The sequence below is a fragment of the Lampris incognitus genome, chromosome 21, assembly GCF_029633865.1.
Source record: "Lampris incognitus isolate fLamInc1 chromosome 21, fLamInc1.hap2, whole genome shotgun sequence".
Taxonomy (NCBI): domain Eukaryota; kingdom Metazoa; phylum Chordata; class Actinopteri; order Lampriformes; family Lampridae; genus Lampris; species Lampris incognitus.
This window is the reverse complement of record NC_079231.1, coordinates 16492616-16514539: the sequence shown is the minus strand read 5'-3', so window position 1 is coordinate 16514539 and position 21924 is coordinate 16492616. Positions and strand designations below refer to the sequence as shown.

General features: G+C 47.6%; 1 long non-coding RNA gene across 1 annotated transcript in view; it reads left to right on the top strand.

The window, feature by feature from the left end:
- Window positions 1–1063: 1063 nt before the first annotated feature.
- LOC130131351 (uncharacterized) overlaps window positions 1064–21924 on the top strand; it is a 48478-nt gene continuing 27617 nt past the window's right edge. Inside the window, exon 1 of the long non-coding RNA XR_008812379.1 lies at window positions 1064–1166. This is a non-coding gene — a long non-coding RNA (uncharacterized LOC130131351). The remainder of the gene's footprint in view (window positions 1167–21924) is intronic.

The following is a 21924-nucleotide window of genomic DNA, read 5'->3' as shown; positions in this document are numbered from 1 at the left end:
AGAGGAAATTCGGAGGACAATTATCTGTTGTGCTGTGCCAAATTTAATCAGCCACCAGACAAAGGACACGGGTAAAAATAGAGGCAGAGGAAGGGGGATGAACTGCATGTTGGGAGTCAGTCGACAGTATATCACAAGAGCTTCTGTTTCAGCTCAAAAAAGAGGCTGAAACAAGTCCCCTTTGTGTTACTGTAATTTAAAGTGGCCGTGTCATAAGAGGACCCTTTGAATGAGTGAATGAATGAGAGAGCGACGGACAAGAGCCGTATTCACACACACACACAACGCAAGCCTGAACTTACCGAGGCATTAGCCGGAGGGGCTGTATGCGAGAAGGCAAGTGTCTGAACCAATTGGAAGTGGACTTCAGCCTGCCAACTCCCCGGTACAAAGTCCGTGTCATCATGCAAGTGGCACGAAACGGGAAGAGTACAAACAGCCGAGGGTGAAGAAGAAGGGTCTTTCACACGAAGACGGCAATTACAATGTCTGACTGGAGAGGTGAGGAAGTTCGGGAACTTGAGTCGGTAAGGGCCACCGCTGAAATTGTCAGACAAATTGAAGGAATAGACAGAGACTCGGGTTGTTTATGACCAAATTATGACCCGGCTGCATGGCCGCGGTTTCTGCAGCATGCTTTTTCCCCGCCAAAATTTCCCCCCCTTTCTCCCCAGTTGTATTCGGCCAACTACCCCACTCTTCTGAGCCATCTTGGTTGCTGCTGCACCCCCTCTGCCGAACCGGGGAGGGCTGCAGACTACCACATGCCTCCTCCGATACATGTGGAGTTGCCAGCCGCTTCTTTTCACCTGACAGTGAGGAGTTTCACCAGGGGGGTGTAGTGCGTGGGAGGATCACTCTGTTCCCCCTCCCCCCTGAACAGGTGCCCCGACCAACCAGAGGGAGGCCCTAGTGCAGCGACCAGGACACATACCCACATCCAGCTTCCCACCCGCAGACACGGCCAATTGTGTCTGTAGGGACGCCCGACCAAGCCGGAGGTAACACGGTGAATCGAACCGGCGATCCCCATGTTGGCAGGCAATGGAATAGACCGCTACGCTACCCGGACTCCGCACAGCGTACTTTCTGCATCATGTCCTGCCTCCTGCACGCTCAACCCAGGCGCCAGCCATCGCCTGACACAAGCGGAGTATTGCCAGCAGGTGAGAACGCGTCTGATACGGACAGTCCCCTGTTGGGTTAGACACGTGTGAAAGGGCGACTTCGCACGACGCCGGGACGTGATTCTCCGGCCATTGTTCGAGGGTCATATGAGAAGATGGCCGAGGAGTGTGATTGAGACACAGAATGAGGGTGCAGACGCACAAAAAGACTCAAGACGGACAGACAGGCGTGCAGGAAGACAAATGGGTATACAGGCATATACTGAGATACAGAAAGAGTCGAGCATCATCCAGCTGACAGTTAGATGGGCGAAGGCGGCGGGGGGGGGCTGTTCGGTAAGGCTGAGTGAGGTGGGCAGGTTGCTCAAGAGTTAACACCAGCAGACATTCCTGCCTGCACATGTGCCCATGCAAAACACACACACACACTCACTCACCTGCTCTCTAACACACGGAAACCTGGTTCACTGCCAGATGTGAATTCTTGGATCTTGGAGGACAGTACCTTGACACCACCGTGTCATTCGTCTGACTGGGCCTGTGAGGCATTTTCCTTGTGTTTAAAGTTGGTTTTTTTTGCTTTGAATATATTATCTCCACTTGCACAACACACCCACCCACGACTCAGGCACTTTTATAAACAGGATAGTTTATATGTGGTAAAGGCGGGGGGGGGGGTAAGAGGTTCACACAGTGTGTTAACGGTCTTGCCCGAAGATCCCATTTCCTCACATATTGAGAGAGAGAAGGAGCCGTAGCGTCTCACATATGCATTTATTGTGCAGTTTAAGGAGTCACTGTTTGGTCGTGAAGGAGTAGCTGTTATCCATAATTCATACAGTGCTAATATGAAGTTTGCACCTTCATGCTATCTTTAAGTAAGGGAAATGATCCATATGCTGCACATATAGTTTCCCGGGGAAGTGCAATAGTAGGTCAGTGAATGAAACCAAATACCCAGAGAAGGGTCAGAGTATTGGTCAATATGTCATTCAGCCATCCAGGAAGCAGAAACAACAGCAACCCCAACGTGTGCGGCAGTACTCACACACACACACACACACACACACACACACACACACACACGCACACAGAGGACAGCAGGATATTGAGTATTGGGGTGCATGCGTTCAGATGGACGAGCATGTAAACGTCCGTCCACGCCGGGTCCCACTGCTGCGTTGACGTGTGTGAAGCACGTGTTGGAGTATGTGTCGTGTTTGCCGTCCTGTGGCTTCTGGGTCCGCGTCTCCGCCGTGTCGCAGGGAGAAAGTCTTGTGCTTTCTTTGTACTTGGTGATGAGAGACGTCATGTGTCTCATGAGAGACATGAGAGGTCCATATTTCCCCTCTGCCAGATTCAGCCCTGTTCACTTCTTATGGAGAAGGGCAGAAAATCTTGCTTTTTTCCCCTGAATGTCTGTTGGCAGATGTGCCAATAATAACAGCGAGCTTCTTTTCATGTTTCATATATTCAAATAAATACTGGTTTGCAGGTTGGATGGTTTGTTTAAAAAAAAACCACACAAACAAAAAAAAACAAGGATAAATTCTCATGTGTCATAGTATTGAATCCTGATTAGTAGACGGCTGGTTTATAAACTGCTGATTTGGGCATTCAAGAGGGCGGGACACTTCGAATTCAGTAAGCAGCTCTAATTGGACCAATTTGAACCACTGTTTACGGGGGAGGGGCCAATCAAAACGTGGCCCAGTTGGAATTTCAGTAACCAGAGTTCACTTGAAACTGCCAATAAAACATTTCATCACATTTTCTAGATATATATATATCATATATACATCGTATTCATATACTATAAAACCTTTTTATTTGGCTTTATGGAAGCATTTGAACGCCGGTGAAACACCGTCTCACCTAACGTTCACCCCGGTGAAAGCGGCGCGACGTTTTAATTCTCTTGAACGGTCCGGTTGGAGGTGTGGAAGGATGAGAAGTGTGTTAGGTAGTTATCACTTGGCACTGCCTCCCGACTGCGGCCATGCCGAGCCATAATAACCCCCCCTGCCCCCAATGACCAATCAGACGGAAGCAAAACAGGCGCCATGGCAACAGGCCAGGTTGGCTGCACACATGCCACGCGAGTAACTCTCAAAGGGTCCCCCGCTCGCCGTCGTCCCCCACGTACCACTTACTCACGGTTAGCGAGCTCTCTAAAACACACACATACACACTGGCACAGACACACACACACACACACACTGGCACAAAAGTGGCTCCTCGCTATCAGGGCGTCGTCTAGGCTGGGTCCACTAGTGCGTCACTCATCACACGGCCTATACAGACACACACACACACACACACACACACACACGGGAGCCTGCTCCTGCCTGGGAGATCTGAACAATGCCAACGATGACACCACAGCCTCAATATTGGATGCTGGGGGTTTTTGGCGGTGGTCTAGTGGGTCTAGTGTGTGTGTGTGTGTTGGTTGGGGGGGGTAGCCGAGCTTTCAGTAAATATGAGCAGAGGAAGCAGAGCTGGCTGACATATGAGGGTACAGAATGTACAGAAACAAGTTCATTTGTTTGTAAAACACGTCTTGGAAGAGGGGGGGATAACATTCAACAAGGAAACGCAATGTCAAACACACCGCCGTTCACAGCGTCAGCATTATAAACGCCATTGTGTGTGCATGCCAGAAAAAAATTGTAATCTAGTGAATTTCATTAGAGCGAAAAAGAAGATTCATAAACGCTCATAGATGCGTATTAAAAAAAGACAGACGTCTTCACCACGTGAGAGGAAATCCGAGGTGGCGCCTCACAGGGATCCCCGCCGTAATGCCATGACGTGACTAGCGGCGAAGACCTTCGATGAAGGCAGATGTGAGCCATTATCTCAGAAGAGAGTGGGGGGTAATGTGACCCCCTATCTCATCCCCACCCACCGTCAACCACCGAAAGGTCATCTCCAACTGATTGGGGGTTATCGTCTGATGGAGAGACCGTCTTTTGTCGGCGGGCCGGGAGGAGGGGATGGGTGCTGCCGCGCCGCAGTGCAGAACGGAGATGGCCCTCCGTTATCCCAGCCGGCCCCTGATAAAGGCTTGTGCCTGTGGGAATCTAAAGTTACACCGGCCACGTGTCGAGCTGGTGTACCGGTGAGCCTCCGGGGGCGCTCCTTATTTGGCGTGTTAAAGGTGCTATGCGTAATGTTGTGACTTTCCTAAGGTGTGACGGGATGAGCAAACCGCAGGGGTTGCTGGGAGGTGGCGATTGAAACGAAGTGGATGATGTCTCCTCACCTCCAAGTTTTCCTGACTGGTTGTTTGGAGGCCCAACGAAAGACCCGGCTGTTACACTCGCCGTCCTCAGCGATGGCGGCAAACTAATCTACTGAAGGATCAGAAGTACTTTATTCACCCCCGAGGGAAAATTGGATCCTATTAAGACACTCACGCTCTAGTAAAGAACAACTAAAGAGATGAAAGATAAGAAAATAGAAATGGAAGCTAAGTAAGAACCAGAAATAAGAATAAAATAGGTTGACATTGTGCACCATGCTCCAGCCTATAACACCCTGTCTATACTGTGTTACTGCAGCATGAAACCGCACAAACAAACACCCGGCAGGGTGAAATAAGTCAAAGGGTCAGTTTAATGACCAATTGCCCCACTCTTCTGAGCCGTCTGGTTGCTGCTCCACCCCCTTTGCTGATCCGGGGAGGGCTGTGGACTACCACACGCCTCCTCCGATACATGTGGAGTCGCCATTCGCTTCTTTTCACCTGACGGTGAGGAGTTTCACCAGGGGGATGGCGCGTGGGAGGATCACGCTATTCCCCCCCCAGTTTACCATCCCTCCCCAACAGGTGCCCCGAGCAACCAGAGGAGGCGCTAGTGAAGCGACCAGGACACATACCCATATCCGGCTTCTCACCCGCAGACACGGACAATTGTGTCTGTAGGGACGCCTGACCAAGCCAGGGGTAATACGGGGATTTGAACCGGCAACCCCCTTGTTGGTAGGCAACGGAATAGACCGCTATGCTACCCGGACGCCTGTAGGGCCAGTCTAATGACTATTGACTCAGAGTGTCTGACACTCTGACGGAGGAGTTGTAAAGTTTGATGGCCACAGGCAGGCGTGACCTCCTATGGCGCTGTGTAGTGCGTTTCGGCAGAATGAGTCCATCAGTAAAAGTGATCCTGTGCCCGACCAGCACGTCGTGGAGTGGATGAGAGACATTGTCCATGATGGCACATAACTTCAACAGCATCCTCCTCTCAGAAACCGCCACCTGAGAGTCCAGCTCCACCCCCACAATGTCACCTGCCTTGCGGATCAGTTTATTGAGCCTGTTTGCGTCCGCTACCCTCAACCTGCTGCCCCAACACACAACAACCAACCCGCATCCTAAGCATCTGAAGGCGTTCCAACATGGCGGATGTCTGTAAACCTGCTGGTTATCCGTCACCCTCACTGTTCCATTGTCCATGTTGATTTATCTTCGCAGTTCATATCACCGAAAAAGAGGTCAGTAAATGGGTAGCAAAGACGCCTTTTATTCGTCACGGTTAAACGAATGCGCAGGACTTTGTTTTGGTGACACTGGTGCATAGACACGGTTGACATCCTTAAGAGTATTACAGGACATGTGGCTGCACCTGATACAAGGACAACAGGACCTGGACTAAAATACGAAGGTGCATTGCACCACGTAGTAGTTTGTCCTGCTATGGCCTGTGGACTATATATATTTATATATATCTTTGCGTATATGGGGTGGGGAGCGGTTTGCCCTGGATCAAAATAGTATTTGCCCCACTGGATATCTGCAGTCTGCATGAGGCTTGGATTTCCAAGGTGCTTTAGTGTGCATTATCTCAAGAAATGGTGGCAGCAGTTTAAAGGCAAGCTCATAATGAGATGTGAGCCTTGACTCAGGATTCGTGAGGGACTTTGTGGGTTTTGCGACATGCAGAAAGTCAGAATCAGTCGAGTCTACAAGAGCAATGAACATGTTCTTTGTCTTTGAGACGCTGGTACAGGGACACGTGGTTCCACTGTCATCCTGGGATCCATAGAAAAAGAACAACAGGACCTCATAAAGGCCAGAGGGACATTGCTGGACATATCTCTGAATGGTAGACTATCTCTGTACTGATTTGCCTGCAGCGTTGTACAAACAGCCTTATCTTCACTTATCAATCTGAGTGATGACGTGATCATTTGTCTTCGGACATTTTCTGTTATTCTATTGCTTTTTGAGTGCCATCAATCAAAACTCTTTGTTGCAGCGTTATCGGGGTCAATCTCAATAAAACCGCAATTGCTCCTACTCAGATCTGGACAACATCTCCCCTAATTTAATTTTTTACATTGGATCTTCCAGCACTCAGCAGAGTTTCCTACTCTCAAGTTTTCCAACTAAGGCTTTACAGTTGTGAGTCGGCACAAAGTGACTCCAGATGCTCTGAAATCTCAGCTGGGACCAAGATGAACCGTACAATTAGTTATCTTTATCTAATGGATGGGATCTGTTGTTGGCCAGATGTTGAGTCCCTGTATTGCAGCTGTTGAGTCAAAATACAAGCTCCTTTCAGAGGCTCTCAACCGTCGCCACTCTTTCTTTCTTTTTTTAAGTTATTCCGGGTGGATGGTTGTTCAACCTTGAGCAACAAAGACACAATTAAAGCAAGCTGTCCGTGGAGAGGTCGGCCGCTGTGCCGGTTCGGGGAAACCGGCGGAGTAGGCCTTCCAGATGAGGACGTCTGCTTCCACTTCGTGTCCCACAAGAAATCCCACAAGCCCGGGTGTGCACAAGAAATTATTTGGTCCTCCGTGACTCCCATGTGCCCCGCGCCCATGTGCAGACCGTGATGATGAGACCACTGTCGGTCTAGTGGGACCGACGTCCAATCAACCTCCCATTACGTTTCATATTGGTTGTTGTTGTGACTGTCGTTAAATTCAACATAGGGCAGCAGTGGGCTGATGAATCCCGTCATCCGTCATGTTCCTCATGTGACCGTCTAATGGCTCTCTGGCCTGACAGCAATTTATGGCTGAGCTGAATATGGAATGTAATTGCCATGTGAACATCGGCAAAATTGTCCACACTTAATGAGGGAAGGGTGGGGACTCTTGCAGAGAGCGAGCAAGAGAGAGCTTAATGTTTCAAAATCCACAGCCAAGACACCCCCCCCCCCCCCCGCTTTTCTCCCCAATTGTACTTGGCCAGTTATCCTACTCTTCATATCTGGCTTCCCACCCGCAGACACAGCCAATTGTGTCCGTAGAGACGTCCGACCAAGCTGGAGGTAACGCAGGGATTCGAACCGCCGGCCCCTGTGTTGGTAGGCAACGGAATAGACCGCTGCGCTACCCGGGCGACATTTTTATTCCTCAGTAACTGTCTGTTTTATGCTTTCATATGGACGATTTGCCCACAAGCATATTGTGTAAGTACATTCGTATGAGTATACTTTTAAAAATTTTATCCCCCTCCCCCCCTTTTTCTCCTCAATTGTACCGGGCCAATTACTCCCCTCTTCAGAGCTGCCCCGGGCACTGCTCCACCCCCTTTGCCGATCCGGGGAGGGCTGCAGACTACCACATGCCTCCACCGATACATGTGGAGTCTCCAGCCACTTCTTTTCACCTGACAGTGAGGAGTTTTGCCAGAGGAACGTAGCATGTGAAAGGATCACGCTATTCCCCCTTGAACAAGCGCCCCGACCAACCAGAGGAGGCGCTAGTGCAGCGACTGGGACACATGCCCACATCCCGCTTCCTGGCCGCAGACACGGCCAATTGTGTCTGTAGAGGCACCCGAACAAGCCGGAGATGAGGCGTGGGTTCGAACCGGCGATCCCCGTGTTGGTGTGCAGCGGAATAGACTGCCACGCCACCCGGATGCCCCGAGTATGTTTTTTTTTTTAAGTATACTTTTGATAGATTGGAAAACCAAACTTCGCATTCTGATTTTAACTGGACCTGTTAGCTTTTCATTGAAAACAGCGGGGGGGGGGGCACCCTGTGCCCTACATCTCGCATGCTCGTGTTTTAAAAGAAAACTTGGCTAAAGAGCCCCGCTACATGCTTATGTCTTGGATCATATGGCATTTCAGAAAGCCACCGTCGTTTTGTTTCGGTTCGATATCTTGAAATCTCCCTTTTCAAACTGCACTGCATTAATACTGTGATGAGTATGTTATTAGTGTAAACTGCATTTGAAAATACTGCTGTGCATTTGGTTTAAAGGGCTCGCAGTGCCAGGCGGGGGCCCCAGGATCACTAAGATACTGTCAGCGGTAGCTGCAAAAGGATACTAAACCAACTTGGAAACGCTCGTGATTGTATAAACAGTTCGGTACTTACGGCCCAATATGTCAAACCACACTCATGTGGTTCCGAAGTGGGCTTAAACAAACCAAAGTCGGCGTTTTCGAGCGCTACCGTGCACAGTGTTGCTAAAATACGCCCCCTGGTTCACGTGCTGACAGACAGTTTGCATGTTTTCTGCAGATGAATGGGGAGAGGGGAGAGTTTTCGTAAGCCCAACATTGTGAGGAAGAAACACACACATCCAATTACCCCCCCCCCCCCCAAAAAAATGGTGTTGCTGTTTTGCTTTCATGTTGGTCCAGCTCCCAACCTTGCCTCCCTGAACACCAGCTGCACAGTATGTGAACATCTTGTCTGATAAAAAGGTGATATTTATCACCGGCTCCTCACCGCTGACTCGTTAGCGGGCACAGTATGAGGTTAAAGCAGGGCTCGCTGTAACAGGTTGGGTCTAGGGGGCCCGGCTATGATTCGAACCGTGGACAGTTAAGGATACTTTGGGGTAATTTTTTGACTCATTTCGGCTACCGCGTGAGATCCTTTTCTCCCCGGGGCGTTATCTCGCTGCTGCGGTTTGGGATTCTTGAGGGTTAACCGTCCAGTTGGGCTCTCTCCGGGGGGAGTGTTTTCATTTGCAGCTGGCCCCTGAGAAAGTCAGCTCTTTACACCCGTAAGCCCTCCATGTGTTGTGGTATGTGTTATGATTGGGACTGGAGGAGGGGAGGAGGAGGAGATGGGAGGATGATGTGTGTGTGTGGGGTGGTGGTGGTGGTGGGGTGGCAGCCCCAGTCCAGGGCGCTCATCTGTGAATGTATGTGTGCATGTGTACGTGTGAAACGCGTACAGATTCCAAAATCCAGGACTGCTTTGCGACAGAAGAAGAACGGGACGTCGAGAAGGGAGTACCCTTCATTGTTGTGCGCTTTGCATGTTGGTTTTTGCGCTACACTTAAGTGAACTGACCCTGCATGACTGGTGTGCTCAAGGGGAAAAAAAATAAACAACATATGGATATTAAAAAAAAACCCAACAACAGCCATAATAAGACCAAAAATAAAAAACATTTCTTGGCACACATTACGAATTTAAAGTACAGTAGATAGCTTGGGGGAGTGGTGGGGTGGGGTGTCTGTGTGTGTGTGGGGGGGGGGGGGCTGTAATGGCTTCTGTAGTCGCCCCTTGTAACAAACAAGTGAAGGGAACATTCCCCGGAGGTCAGTCTGCACTGGCCCATAGGCGCTCCATTCTCCCAGCCACAAAGGACGGGATTAGGAAGATAACACAATTCCCCTCCGATCAGCAGGGAGTGAGGTGTCAGAGGTGATCCCTGGCTTCTGCAAGGTCCCCGCTGCATCGGACGCCAAGGGGTCAGGGCACCCCATAATGAGGGGACCTCGCTCTCGAGCAGGGCAGACCGCTTTTGGCTTGGTAAAAACAAATAAGTTTGGAGGGGGGACAAGAAGAATGAAATCTTTCATTTGGGATGAATCAACAAAATTCCAACAACAATTCATCTTAAAAAATATATATAATTAAAGTTTAACCTCCTCTTTATACGAACACAGTCCTCAAAAAGGCCCAGATGAGGACGTACTGTCTCCGCCAGCTCAGGAAGATCAACCTGCCTCAGGAGCTGCTGATTCGGGTCTACTCTGCAGTAATCCAGTCTGTCCTCTGCACATCCGTCACTGTCTGGTTTGGATCGGCCACCAAACGGGACAGGGACAGACTCCCAACGGACAGTTAGGTCTGCAGAGAAAATCACTGGTGCCCAACCTGCCCTCCATTCAGGACTTGTACACCTCCAGAGTCACGAAACGGGCTGGCAAGATCACTGCAGACCCGTCACAACCTGTTCCAACTCCTCCCCTCTGGTAGGCGCTACAGAGCACTGTACCCCAAAACAACCAGACATAAAAACAGCTCCTTTCTGCAGGCTGTCACTCTGATGAACACATACCATTGTCAGAATAAATCTCAGCATGCTGTATATACTGTATATTGTATTCTGCCATGTATATAAGTAAGCTGCTAACATATTTATTCCGGTGTCTTTGCCCTCTGCACCATTGCGCTATTGCGTTGCTGTTTCACTTGTGTACAGTCACCTCCTTGTATTCCTGAAGTCATTCCTGAGGATTGTTATGCTGTTATTCTATGTAAGTACATTGAGAGCCACTAAACCAGAGTCAAATTCCATGTATGTGTAAACATACATGGCCAAATAAAGATGGTTCAGATTCTCTTTAGCAGGGTGGCGGTATTTGTCAAGGCCTTCACAGAAGGCTATGTTAAGTCTTTAGACGAGTAGGAGAAACAGATTCTGCCAGAGCCTATAAATCTGTTTGGCAGTGTGTTGTTACTAGATTATATTATGTGTTAGATTGATTTGTTTGACTTTGGGAGCCTATGCTGTGTATGCAATTCACTTTTTGGTGATTAAGGAGCTCCGAGTCAAGTTGTAAATTCATGACATTATTATTTCAGAGCCAGAATCGTGTTTATTGGCCATGTAGGTTTGCACATACATGGAATTTGATTCCGGTTTCATGGCTCTCTGTACTTACCATAAAATAACAACACTACAACTCAACAATCTTCAGATATATACACAAGGTTTGACTATATACAGGTGAAATAAGAGGTGAATAAGGTGCAATACATCAGAATATATCAGAGATGTTGAAATAGATGTTAGCAAGTTACTTGCATACATGCCTGAGGTAGATGGACATGACAGTGTACCAGTATATGTACATTACAGTATATACAAAATGGTTGGATTTATTGACAGTGTTAAGGATTAATTTGAATGACAGCCTGCAGAAAGAAACTGTTTTTATATCTGGTTGTTTTGGGGTCCAGGGCTCTACAGCGCCTGTCAGAGGGGAGGAGTTGGAACAGGTTATGACCAGGGTGTGATGGGTTTGCAGTGAGGTCGCCTGCCAATTTCCTGAGTCTGGAGGTGTACAAGTCCTGAATGGAGGGCAGGATGGCACCAATACTTTTCTTTGCAGACCTGTCCAAACCAGACGGTGATGGATGTGCAGAGGACAGACTGGATTATTGCAGTGTGGAACTGAATCAGCAGTTCCTGAGGCAGGTTGAATTTTTTGAGTAGGTGGAGAAAGTACATCCTCTGCTGGGCCTTTTTTTTTGTGGATCCCCCCCCCCCTTTTCGCCCCAGTTGTATCCAGCCAATTACCCCACTCTTCCAAGCCGTCCCTGTTGCTGCTTCACCCCCTCTGCCGATCCAGGGAGGGCTGCAGCCTACCACATGCCTCCTCCGATACATGTGGAGTCGCCAGCCGCTTCTTTTCACCTGACAATGAGGAGTTTCACCAGGGGGACATAGCGCATGGGAGGATCACACTAGTCGTCCCAGCCCCCCCCCCCCCCCCAACAGTCGCCCCAACCAACCAGAGGAGGCGCTAATGCAGCGACCAGGACACATACCCACATCCAGAGTTGTAAAAACCAGGTCCAGAAAGTAAATGTCCAAACCGTGTATTTGCTCCAACCATGTTACTAAACCAGCTGATTTCATTAGCTAGTTTTCCGGACCTAGCTGAGGAGGGGTGTTGACTAGAATATGCTGGTGTAGTGCACGAGTGGAGCAAATACATGGTTTGGACTTTTACTTTCTGGACCTGGTTTTTACACCTCTGCCCACATCCAGCTTCCCATCCGCGTCTGTAGGGACGCCCAACCAGGCCGAAGGTAACACGGGGATTCAAACTGGCGATCCCTGTGTTGGTAGGCAACGGAATAGACTGCACGCTACCTGGGGCTAAGCCAGAGATGCCAAAATTACAATTTATTCTGTCTAATAGTATACAGTGATCAATGGCATCAAAAGCTGCACTGAGGTCCAGACTTCAATGGAATAGACTGCTGCAAGGCGAAGTTTGATTATCTCAGGGAGCAAAATGGGGGAATGAGAGCGGTTGCCTTGTCGACCTTTCCCTGAACCATCTAAGAAGATGAAGATACTGCTTGACATTTAGATCTAAAATATGACGATATTTCTGAGAACAAATTGCATGGCTCTGACCACCTCATTTAATCCTGCTTCATCTGAGCTGCGAGTTTGAGGTTGAAACAGATGTGTAGTGTAGCTAGTTGCTAAGTTACCTAAAGAAAGTTTAGCCTAAACAGCGTGCTTGTTGCTATAGTTGCAACACTTGCTGTCATTAGAAGTTAGCGCTAGCCAGCTTGCCACCACATAAGACAGGCAAACACCTCTGGCTAGCCAACTCTGGATGCAGCCAAACCATTTCCAAGCCAAATGGAAAGATAAAGAAGAAAAAAGACAAACATGGAGGACCCTAACATGGCTGTTGGAACATCTGTCACTATGTCACCCTGTGACTCGGATGAAATCACCCAACCTGATAACGTGTGATGTCACTGCTGTGAGTGAGATGGATGTCACGCGCCCAAGCTGAGACAGTATATAGTTCCACATTTTAACAGTGCGATTAAAAAGTATAAATATAATACAATGACTCAATCAATCAATGACTGCTGGGATATGCTCCAGCATCCCTGCGACCCTGAGAGCAGGATAAGCAGCTTGGATAATGGATGGATGGATGGATATATAGTACAAGAATGTGCCGACAGAATGTATTTTTGCAATTCATTTATTGATAGCCTACATTTAGGAAAAAAAAAAAGAATATCCGAATCCCAAAATTGAAAACCGAATACCTCCCCAACGAATGAATATCCAGATAGCCAAATATTGGGGTCCAGCCCTACAAATGGTAGTGATGAGTCATTTTGGAAATCTCAGTGGGGAGAAAATGTTTGGTTTTCACATGGTTCCAACCGTGCTGGAGGAACTCTTATACAGAAGATCAAGTTTGATGGTACTGTGATTTCTGTATTTGTGATCCACATGGTCATTTTATCTTGGTTGTGATGAATATAAATGACCTCACCTCACCTCTCGAGAGGTCCTTGGGGCACCGCTGTTGAATCCGCAACCAGTCCTCACCATCTCTGCCTGTCCTCAGCTGCCCTCTGTAAGCTGGCAAAGTCGAGGCCTGTCCACTCTCTGATGTTACACAGCCATCGCTTCTCCTGTTTTCCTTGTCTTCGCCCGCCCCTCACTGTGCCTTGCAGGATGGTCTTGGCAAGGCCGGAGCTTCTCGAGATGTGACCACCTTTTTCTTATTGGAAATATATATTGCCATAGTTCAAAGAGAAATTTCCTCCCTACTTGAATTTATAGAGGTAAATATTCAGCACTTGTCTGAAAAATACCAAAACATACAGAGAGTACTTGGTGGGGATTTTAATTTAGCTATGGATGACTCATTAGACTGTTTCCCTTATAGTGTTGATTGGAGCATGAATCCTTATATAAAAATATTTTCCGACAGAGAGTGACTCAGTAGAGAGCTGGATAAAACGTAACCCTCAAATCAGAGAATTCCCTTGTAGTAATAAAATTGGTTCACAACAGTCCAGAACAGACGTTTGGCTTATCACAGAGAGCTTATATAGCCAGGTCATAAAGGTTGAGATAGTACCCAGTCCACTAACTGACCATAAGCCAATCCTCTTAGCTGTAAAGCATATGGGAGATACTGGGAGCTCATAAAGTTTGAGGTTGGGAAATTGTTAATGAAAACCGGAGCAAACATTACTAAACAAAGGACAAAGGACGAGTCCGGCATCATTAACAGGCTTGTTTGTCTTTCCAGTAAAGAAGCAGAAAATCTATCAGATAATGAAAAAATTGAACTGAGTGATTTACAGAACGGATTAGATCAGATGGATACCAGTGAAACAAAAGGTGCTTTTATCTGCTCAAGAAGGAAGTGGTTGGAGGATGGTGAGCAGGACTCGAGCTGCTACTTCAAGTTTGAAAAGAGAAATTATGTAAACACCACGAATAAGCTCAAGATTTAATAACCGTCACCCAAGATCCCAAGATACTCGCCGGTTATTGTAGAGAATTCTGTGAAAACCTGTTTAGTTCAAAATTATCTATAACAAACTTTGATTAAGAAAATTTCAAGTATTAACGATGTAAAGTCAATTAGTGATGATGATGTACTCTGTGTGATGCCCCTCGAACTGCACAATGTCACGCACTCCATATATTTACTGGAAAACATCAAACCTCCCCCCCGGTAATGATGGTTTGACATTTGAATTTTCTAAAGCTCTCTGAAAGCAGATTGCACTCTTCTTGTTAGATGTTTTAAAGGAAAGTATTGACCGGGGTAGCTTACCTCCAACTCTCACACAGGGTTTGATCATGTTAACTCCCAAACCCAATAAAGATCGACTTCTTCTAGACTTACCTGTTTGCTGAGAAATGACTATAAGGTGATGGCCGCTCTCTTTTCAAATAGAATTAAATTAGTCCTAGATGATTGATGGACACAGTCTGGCTTCACGAGGGGGAGACATATTAATAACGTAAGACCGGTACTTGATATTCCAGACTACTCCGAGGTTATGAGCAGGTAAAGATACTTGTTATTCTAAGATTTCTACATTGCATTTGATACACAAGAACATCCTCTTATTTTTAAAGCTTTGGAGTGCTTTGGCTTAGGGCAGTATTTCATCACTGCTACCAAAAGTCTATATAATGGTGGCAACTCTTCAATTAAGAACAATATGGAACCTCACCAAGATTTGAGTTATCTGTCAAGGATGCCCAATCTCTGTTTATCTTTTTCTGGTATCAACACAAATACTCTCTGAACATATTTCTAAGGTCTTCAGTAGTATCAAGGAGTATTCGGCTGCATCTGGCTTATGTCTCAGTATTCGCAAGTGTGAGTTATTGCCAGCTGGAATCTCCCCGGAGCTTGAAATTTGTAATATACCTGTCAAGAACAAAGTGGAAAAACCTTAGCATTACAGTTTCAAAGGACCCGGTTTCAAGATCTGAAGTCAGCTTCAGTCCATTTGTTTTCAGTATACAAAAAAAAAAACTAAATTCCTGGTTAATAAGAGATCTTTTAATCACAGACGACCAAAGCAGATGGCTTGTCCAGAGTTGTATACTCTGCAATGGCTTTAGATGTTCCTAAGAAGATCTGTAAAAGGTTAGATGATCGTATCATAAACTTTACATGGAAGGATAAGAATCATCTCCTAAAGAAGTATGTCATATGTAGTAGGAGGGATGGTGGACTGGATTTTGTTGATTTCGCCACTCTCAATAACAGCTTAAAAATTACAAACCTAACTCGGATAAAGCTGGGATGGTATGGAAAATAAAATTAGAAAGCAGTTTGATTTATAAATTTACTTGACTTGTATTTCATTGAAGGCAGTATGAAAACAAGATATTTCATGTTTTGTCTGGTCAACTTCATTTAATTTGCCCCCCCCCCTTTTCTCCCCAATTGTACTTGGCCAATTACTGCACTTTTCTGAGCAGTCGTGGTCGCTGCTCCACCCCCTCTGCTGATCCGGAGAGGGCTGCAGACTACCACATGTCTCCTCCCATACATGTGGAGTCGCCAGCCGCTTCTTTTCACCTGACAGTGAGGAGTTTTGCCAGGGGGATGTGGCATGTGGGAGGATCGTGCTATACCCTCTCCCTCCTGAACAGGTGCCTTGACTGACCAGAGTCGCCGCTAGTGCAGTGACCAGGACACATACCCACATCCGGCTTCCCACCCGAAGACACAGTTAGCTGTGTCTGTAGGGGCGCCCAACCAGGCCAGAGGTAAAACGGGGATTCAATCCGGCGATCCCCGTGTTGGTAAGGCAACGGAATAGACCGCCATGCCACCCAGACGACCCTATATCATTTATAAATACACATCCCATCCTGCCATTCAGGCCTGCAACACGTTCCCCAAAAAGTTTGGGACAGGGGCAATTTAGAGCTAGTAATGAGGTAAAATAATTAAATCATGATGGGATTTGCAACAGGTGATGTCAACAGGTGATTGTAATCATGATTTGGTGCAAAAGCAGTATCCAGTTTGCCAACAAATGCGTTAGGAAATTATTGAAATGTTTAAAAATGATGTTCCTTGAGGAAAGATAGGGAGTTGGCTGTTTCACCCTCCATGGTGCATAACATTATTAAAAGATTTAAGGAATCTGGAGGGTTTTCAGTGTGTAAAGGGCAGGGTTGCAAGCCTAAGCTGAATAACCGTGTTCCTCCAATCCCTCAGCTGGCACTGCATCAAGAACCATCACTCATCTGTAAGCAATATATAACCACATGGGCTCAGGATTATTTTGGCAAACCTTTGTCGAGCCACTGCAGTATGTAGTTACATCCACAAATGCCAGTTAAAACTTTACTGTGCCAGAAGGAAGCCTTATGTTAACTGGGTCCAGAAGCGTCGTCGACTTCTCTGGGCTCGGAGGCATCTGGGAATGGACCATTACACAGTGGAAAAGTGCAGTGTGGTCAGACCAATCAGTATTTCAGGTCTTTTTTGGAAGAAATGGATGCCGTGTGTTATGGACCAAAGCAGAAAAGGCCATCCAGACTGTTACCAGCAACAAGTCCATAACCCAGGCTCTGTCATGGTATGGGGTTGTGTCGCTGCCCTTGGCAAAGGTAACTTACATTTCTGTGATGGCCCCATTAATGCTGAAAAGTACATGGCGATTTTGGAGCAACATGCTGCCTTCCAAGATTACATTTTATCCAGGGACGCCCATGCATATTTCAACAGAACAATGCAAAACCACATTCTGCACACATTACCAAGGCATGGCTGCAGAAGAAGGGTGTGCAAATCCTTCTGGTTTTGTCATAGCAGAGATTTGAGTGTGAATGCGTATTGCCAGAGGAAGTGATCGCCTCTTTCACTACTACAGTATGCATATTAAGAGGAAGATTTACCCCCCAAACCCGTGGCAAATTATATTTAAAAGGCCTGCAAAATGGCAAAACATTGACCTCTATACATGACAATCACCACACATTCATGTGAGGTGATTGTCATGCATCTTCCTGTGACAAAAATGTGTTGTAATGGGGGCATCCAGGTAGCGTAGCATGTTGCCTACCAACACGGGGATCGCCGGTTCGAATCCCTGGGAAGCTGGATCTGGGTATGTGTCCTGGTCGCTGCATTAGCGCCTCCTCTGGTCAGTCAGGGCGCCTGTTCGGGGGGGAGGGGGAACTGGGGGGAATGGCTCGATCCTCCCACGCGCTACATCCCCCTGGTGAAACCCCTCACTGTCAGGTGAAAAGAAGCGGCTGGTGACTCCACATGTATGGGAGGAGGCATGTGGTAGTCTGCAGCCCTCCCCGGATCAGCAGAGGGGGTGGAGCAGCGACCAGAAGGCTCAGAAGAGTGGGGTAGTTGGTTGAATAAAATTGGGGCGAAAAGATTAGAAAAAGTGTGGTAATGACATCTCTCACAGCTCTGTTTGTGATCCTTATGACCTTACCCTGCTGTGGAGCAGGCGAGGTTAGCAGCGTGGATTAGCATGGCGATGCAGCCTGCTAAAATGTGAACCACTCTCATCAGACAGAAAAACCCGAGGTTCGATCAGACTAACCTTGAAGTTAGCTAGCTACACACGAAATCCTGATTCCACCGACAGGGCCCTGATATTTTTGTGTGTTTATCCTCATGAAAACATAACGAAAAGCCGCACAAAGTTGAAAGAGGCTGACGACATGCTGTATTGGACCAGTTAAACCAAAGCACCAATGTGGGGTATCTTCACTATGGCCTGCAGCTGGGAGCACGGCGGGTTTTCGGACCACCAACTGGGATGGAGTTCATCCTCAAATCAGCGACACTGCAGAGTTAAACTGCTTTTATTGCTGGTGTTGTATCATTGTGGCATAAATAGTTAGCTTAGTTTGTTCTTATTCTTATCATGAAGCCTGTTGAATTGTGTACGGGGTTTTGATTTGCCCACGCAATGGCTTGGATTTCTATATCTGGTAGTTGGTTGTTGGACTGGATTGTCGGAAAGTTTTGTGTTTGGGATTGTGGGAGGATTGCTTTGTTTTCGCATCGGTAAATGGTGATTATTTCACATATTGTAGATGCGACTGTGGTCATGTTGAACACCACTGGTCCAGGCCCCCCAAAAAGGGTGAAACGCTGTTTGTTTGCACCATTTCTCATGAATGCTTTGAGATAAAACTCTGCAAGTGCCGCTGAGTCTCAACACTGGCAGACAAGTGGCATTTCCAGTGAACCGACAGTCTGCAACTCACTGTTTAGTCACATCCACATCCTCCTCCATAGGAAATGACCTCTGAACCACTGTTCTGCTCCAGTGGATAGGTTCAAATGCGTATGCCATTCTGATCCGCTAAGAGGATCTGTCAAGTTTCATCTAAATCCATTATTAATGTCAATTTGTATGAAACCACAGCATTCATTTTCATCAAACGTGTTATTTTTCCGCTATAATGCAGCTAAATAATCCACTTTAAATAGACATGTGTCAACTTTGCTTTTTCATCCCCACTGGAAGGGACCACACAGATCATGATGACTGGTGGGAATTTGAGCAGAATAGAAGACGTTTGTCAAAGACTTGGAGCTCTTGTTAACATTTCCAACACAGGGGGCGTCCGGGTAGCATAGCGGTCTATTCCATTGCCGACTAACACGGGGATCACCGGTTGGAATCCCTGTGTTATCTCCGGCTTGATCGGGCGTCCCTACAAACACTGTTGGCCGTGTCTGCAGGTGGGAAGCTGAATGTGGGTATGTGTCCTCGTTACTGCACTAGCATCTCCTCTGGTCAGTCGAGGGCGCCTGTTCAGGGGGAGAGAGAACTTGGGGGGGGGGGGGTAGCGTGATCCTCCGCCCGGTGAAACTCCTCACTGTCAGTTGAAAAGAAACGGCTGGTGACTCCACATGTGTCGGAGGAGACGTGGTAGTTTGCAGCCCTGCCCGGATCGGCAGAGGGGGGTGGAGCAGCGACTGGGACGGCTCGGAAGAGTGGGATAATTGTCCAGTTACAACTGGGGAGAAAAGGGGGGGGGATTTCCAACACGGAGCCTGTGTGTATATGAATGGGAAAAAAAAATGTCTTTGTTCATATTTTACTTTCTTTCCAGCTGAGCGCCTTATCTTACACATCAGTTTCATTTGTCGGACTACTGGTTGGCAATTTATGCAACAACAGGCAAAAATATTCAGTAATAATTGGCTTCTCCACCAGAGCACCAAAGAGACGAGAACAATTTGTTCTAATGGTGTTGTGGGTGTGAAAGCCAATTTATGGAACGTAATACTTGTCGTAACACGACTCGGCGCTATCAAAGGAGATATCCCTGCACCGTTACATCCAGGTAATCTGTCAGACTCAAAAATAGCCTCCGCCGTGCGGGGCGAACCTGCGGCATGTTTTCCCCATCTTCATTTGAAAGATATCTGGCACAAGTACCGTGAAATCATCACACTCGGGTGGCATTTCTCACAGCTCGGAGTCAAACAGCGATTGAAAATAGACCCGTCTATTTGCCTCGTATGCAGGGGAACCGAAACAGAACTGGTTTAGCTGGCTGCCACACGTTTATCAGCCCTCAATCTGATCAGCACCGGGGCAGGGGAGGACAGACCAGGCACGCACCAAAATCTTGTTATGAAATGGAGAATGAATCGCATCCGGTCTCCTGTTTGGATTAGACTAGGAGCTGGTTTACGTCCATGCCAGCTGGGAAGATGTAAACAACTGTGGCGTAGAAAGAAACCTCCAGGCCAAAGGCACTTCCAACGACCAAACTTAGAGGGGGTCGCACTTTATGAGATAGTATGTTCATCCAGTTTTTTTGGGGGGGGGGGCAAAATTGCATTTCAAGTTCAAGTCTCAACCCTGGTGTCGTGCTTTCCGGCTCAGGATTTTTTTGAGATTGTAGGAATTGTCAAATTTAACTTCTTTTTTTTTTTTTTTGCCCCCTTTTTCTCCCCATTTGTACTTGCCCAATTACCCCTCTCTTCCGAGCTGTCCCGGTCTCTGCTCCACCCCCTCTGCCGATCCGGGGAGGGCTGCAGACTACCACATGCCTCCTCCGATACATGTGGAGTCGCCAGCCGCTTCTTTTCACCTGACAGTGAGGAGTTTCGCCAGGGGAATGTAGCACGTGGGAGGATCACGCTATCCCCCCCCATTTCCCCCTCCCCCCTGAACAGGCACCCCGACTGACCAGAGGAGGCACTAGTGCAGCGACCAGGACACATACCCACATCCGGCTTCCCACCCGCAGACACGGCCAATAGTCTGTAGGGACATCCCGACCAAGCCGGAGGTAACACGGGGATTCGAACCGGCGATCCCTGTGTTGGTAGGCAACGGAATAGACTGCTACGCCACCCGGAAGCCCGTTTTGTTTGTTTGTTTTTTTCACCCATCCATTATCCAAGCCGCTTTTGGGACAAAATTACATCTCAAGTTCAAGTCCACCCTGGTTTCATGCTTTCTGGATTGGGACTTTTGGAGACTGTAGGAATTGCCAAAGTGAACAGTGGTAGTATTTTATCCACCCTTGTGTTTTAGAAACGAGTTCTATCAAGGTGGCCCGGGCCGGTTCACAGACTGGTGGGCTTTAATGGGAGAGCAGATATCTCTGCAGTTGCCTCAGGTATCATATTATCGGACCGTTAGCTCGTCGTCTTGTTTATTAGTAATCAGACGTTTATGCATGTCTATGTAATATCATTTTACATGTGCCGGCAGACGGATCCTGTTACCACATACTTGCTGACTGGCTGCAGACCACATCTAGTCGAGGTGTGCGTGTTTTACCGCTTTATCAAACCTTAATGTGGTGCGGTGTGGCTGTACAAATGACGACGACACAGCGCAGAACATTTTCGAATACGCCACACATGAAAGAGGGTAGGAGAGATGTGAAGTCTGGTGCTCTACAGTGCGAACTCTGTTGTTGTGACACGGGGCCTTGCACCCACCCCTCCTCCACCGTTCTCAGTGCACCGAGAACCAGGCTGGCCTGCCTTGATCTCTCTCTCACTCTCCTCCTATTTTTAGAGGTGTGTGTGTCTGTGTGTATGTGTGCGTCTGTCTGTCTGTCTTAACTTGGCCTTTTCTGAGAGAGTGATGTGTTCATGTGCATTATTAATGTGCAGGAACTTGTTTTTTCTTCTTGGATCCCCCTTCCCCCTTTCTTCTCCCCAATTGTACTTGGCCAGTTACCCCACGCTTCTGAGGCGAGTACTTTTTGAAACTTGCCAGTTTTCATCACCACTGGGTAGGGTTTAATAAGTGAAAAAGACTCCAAATTTGTAAGTTTAAAAGTGGGATCTGAAAGTTTAAAACTATGTGAATGTCTGAAATAACTGCATGCCCAGGTGATCAAGATGGCGGCACGAACTCAGTTTTGCAGCGGCCTCACCCAGTACCGTCCATGCAGTGTCTTGGTCCACGTCTGCGTCTAAGTTGTCTTCATTTGATGGCTGGGAGAGCTGGTGCTGGGGGAGGCTGGTCTGCTGCGTCCTGTGGACCCAAGGACCACGGCCCTGCCTGGAGCTAAACCCAAAGAGGA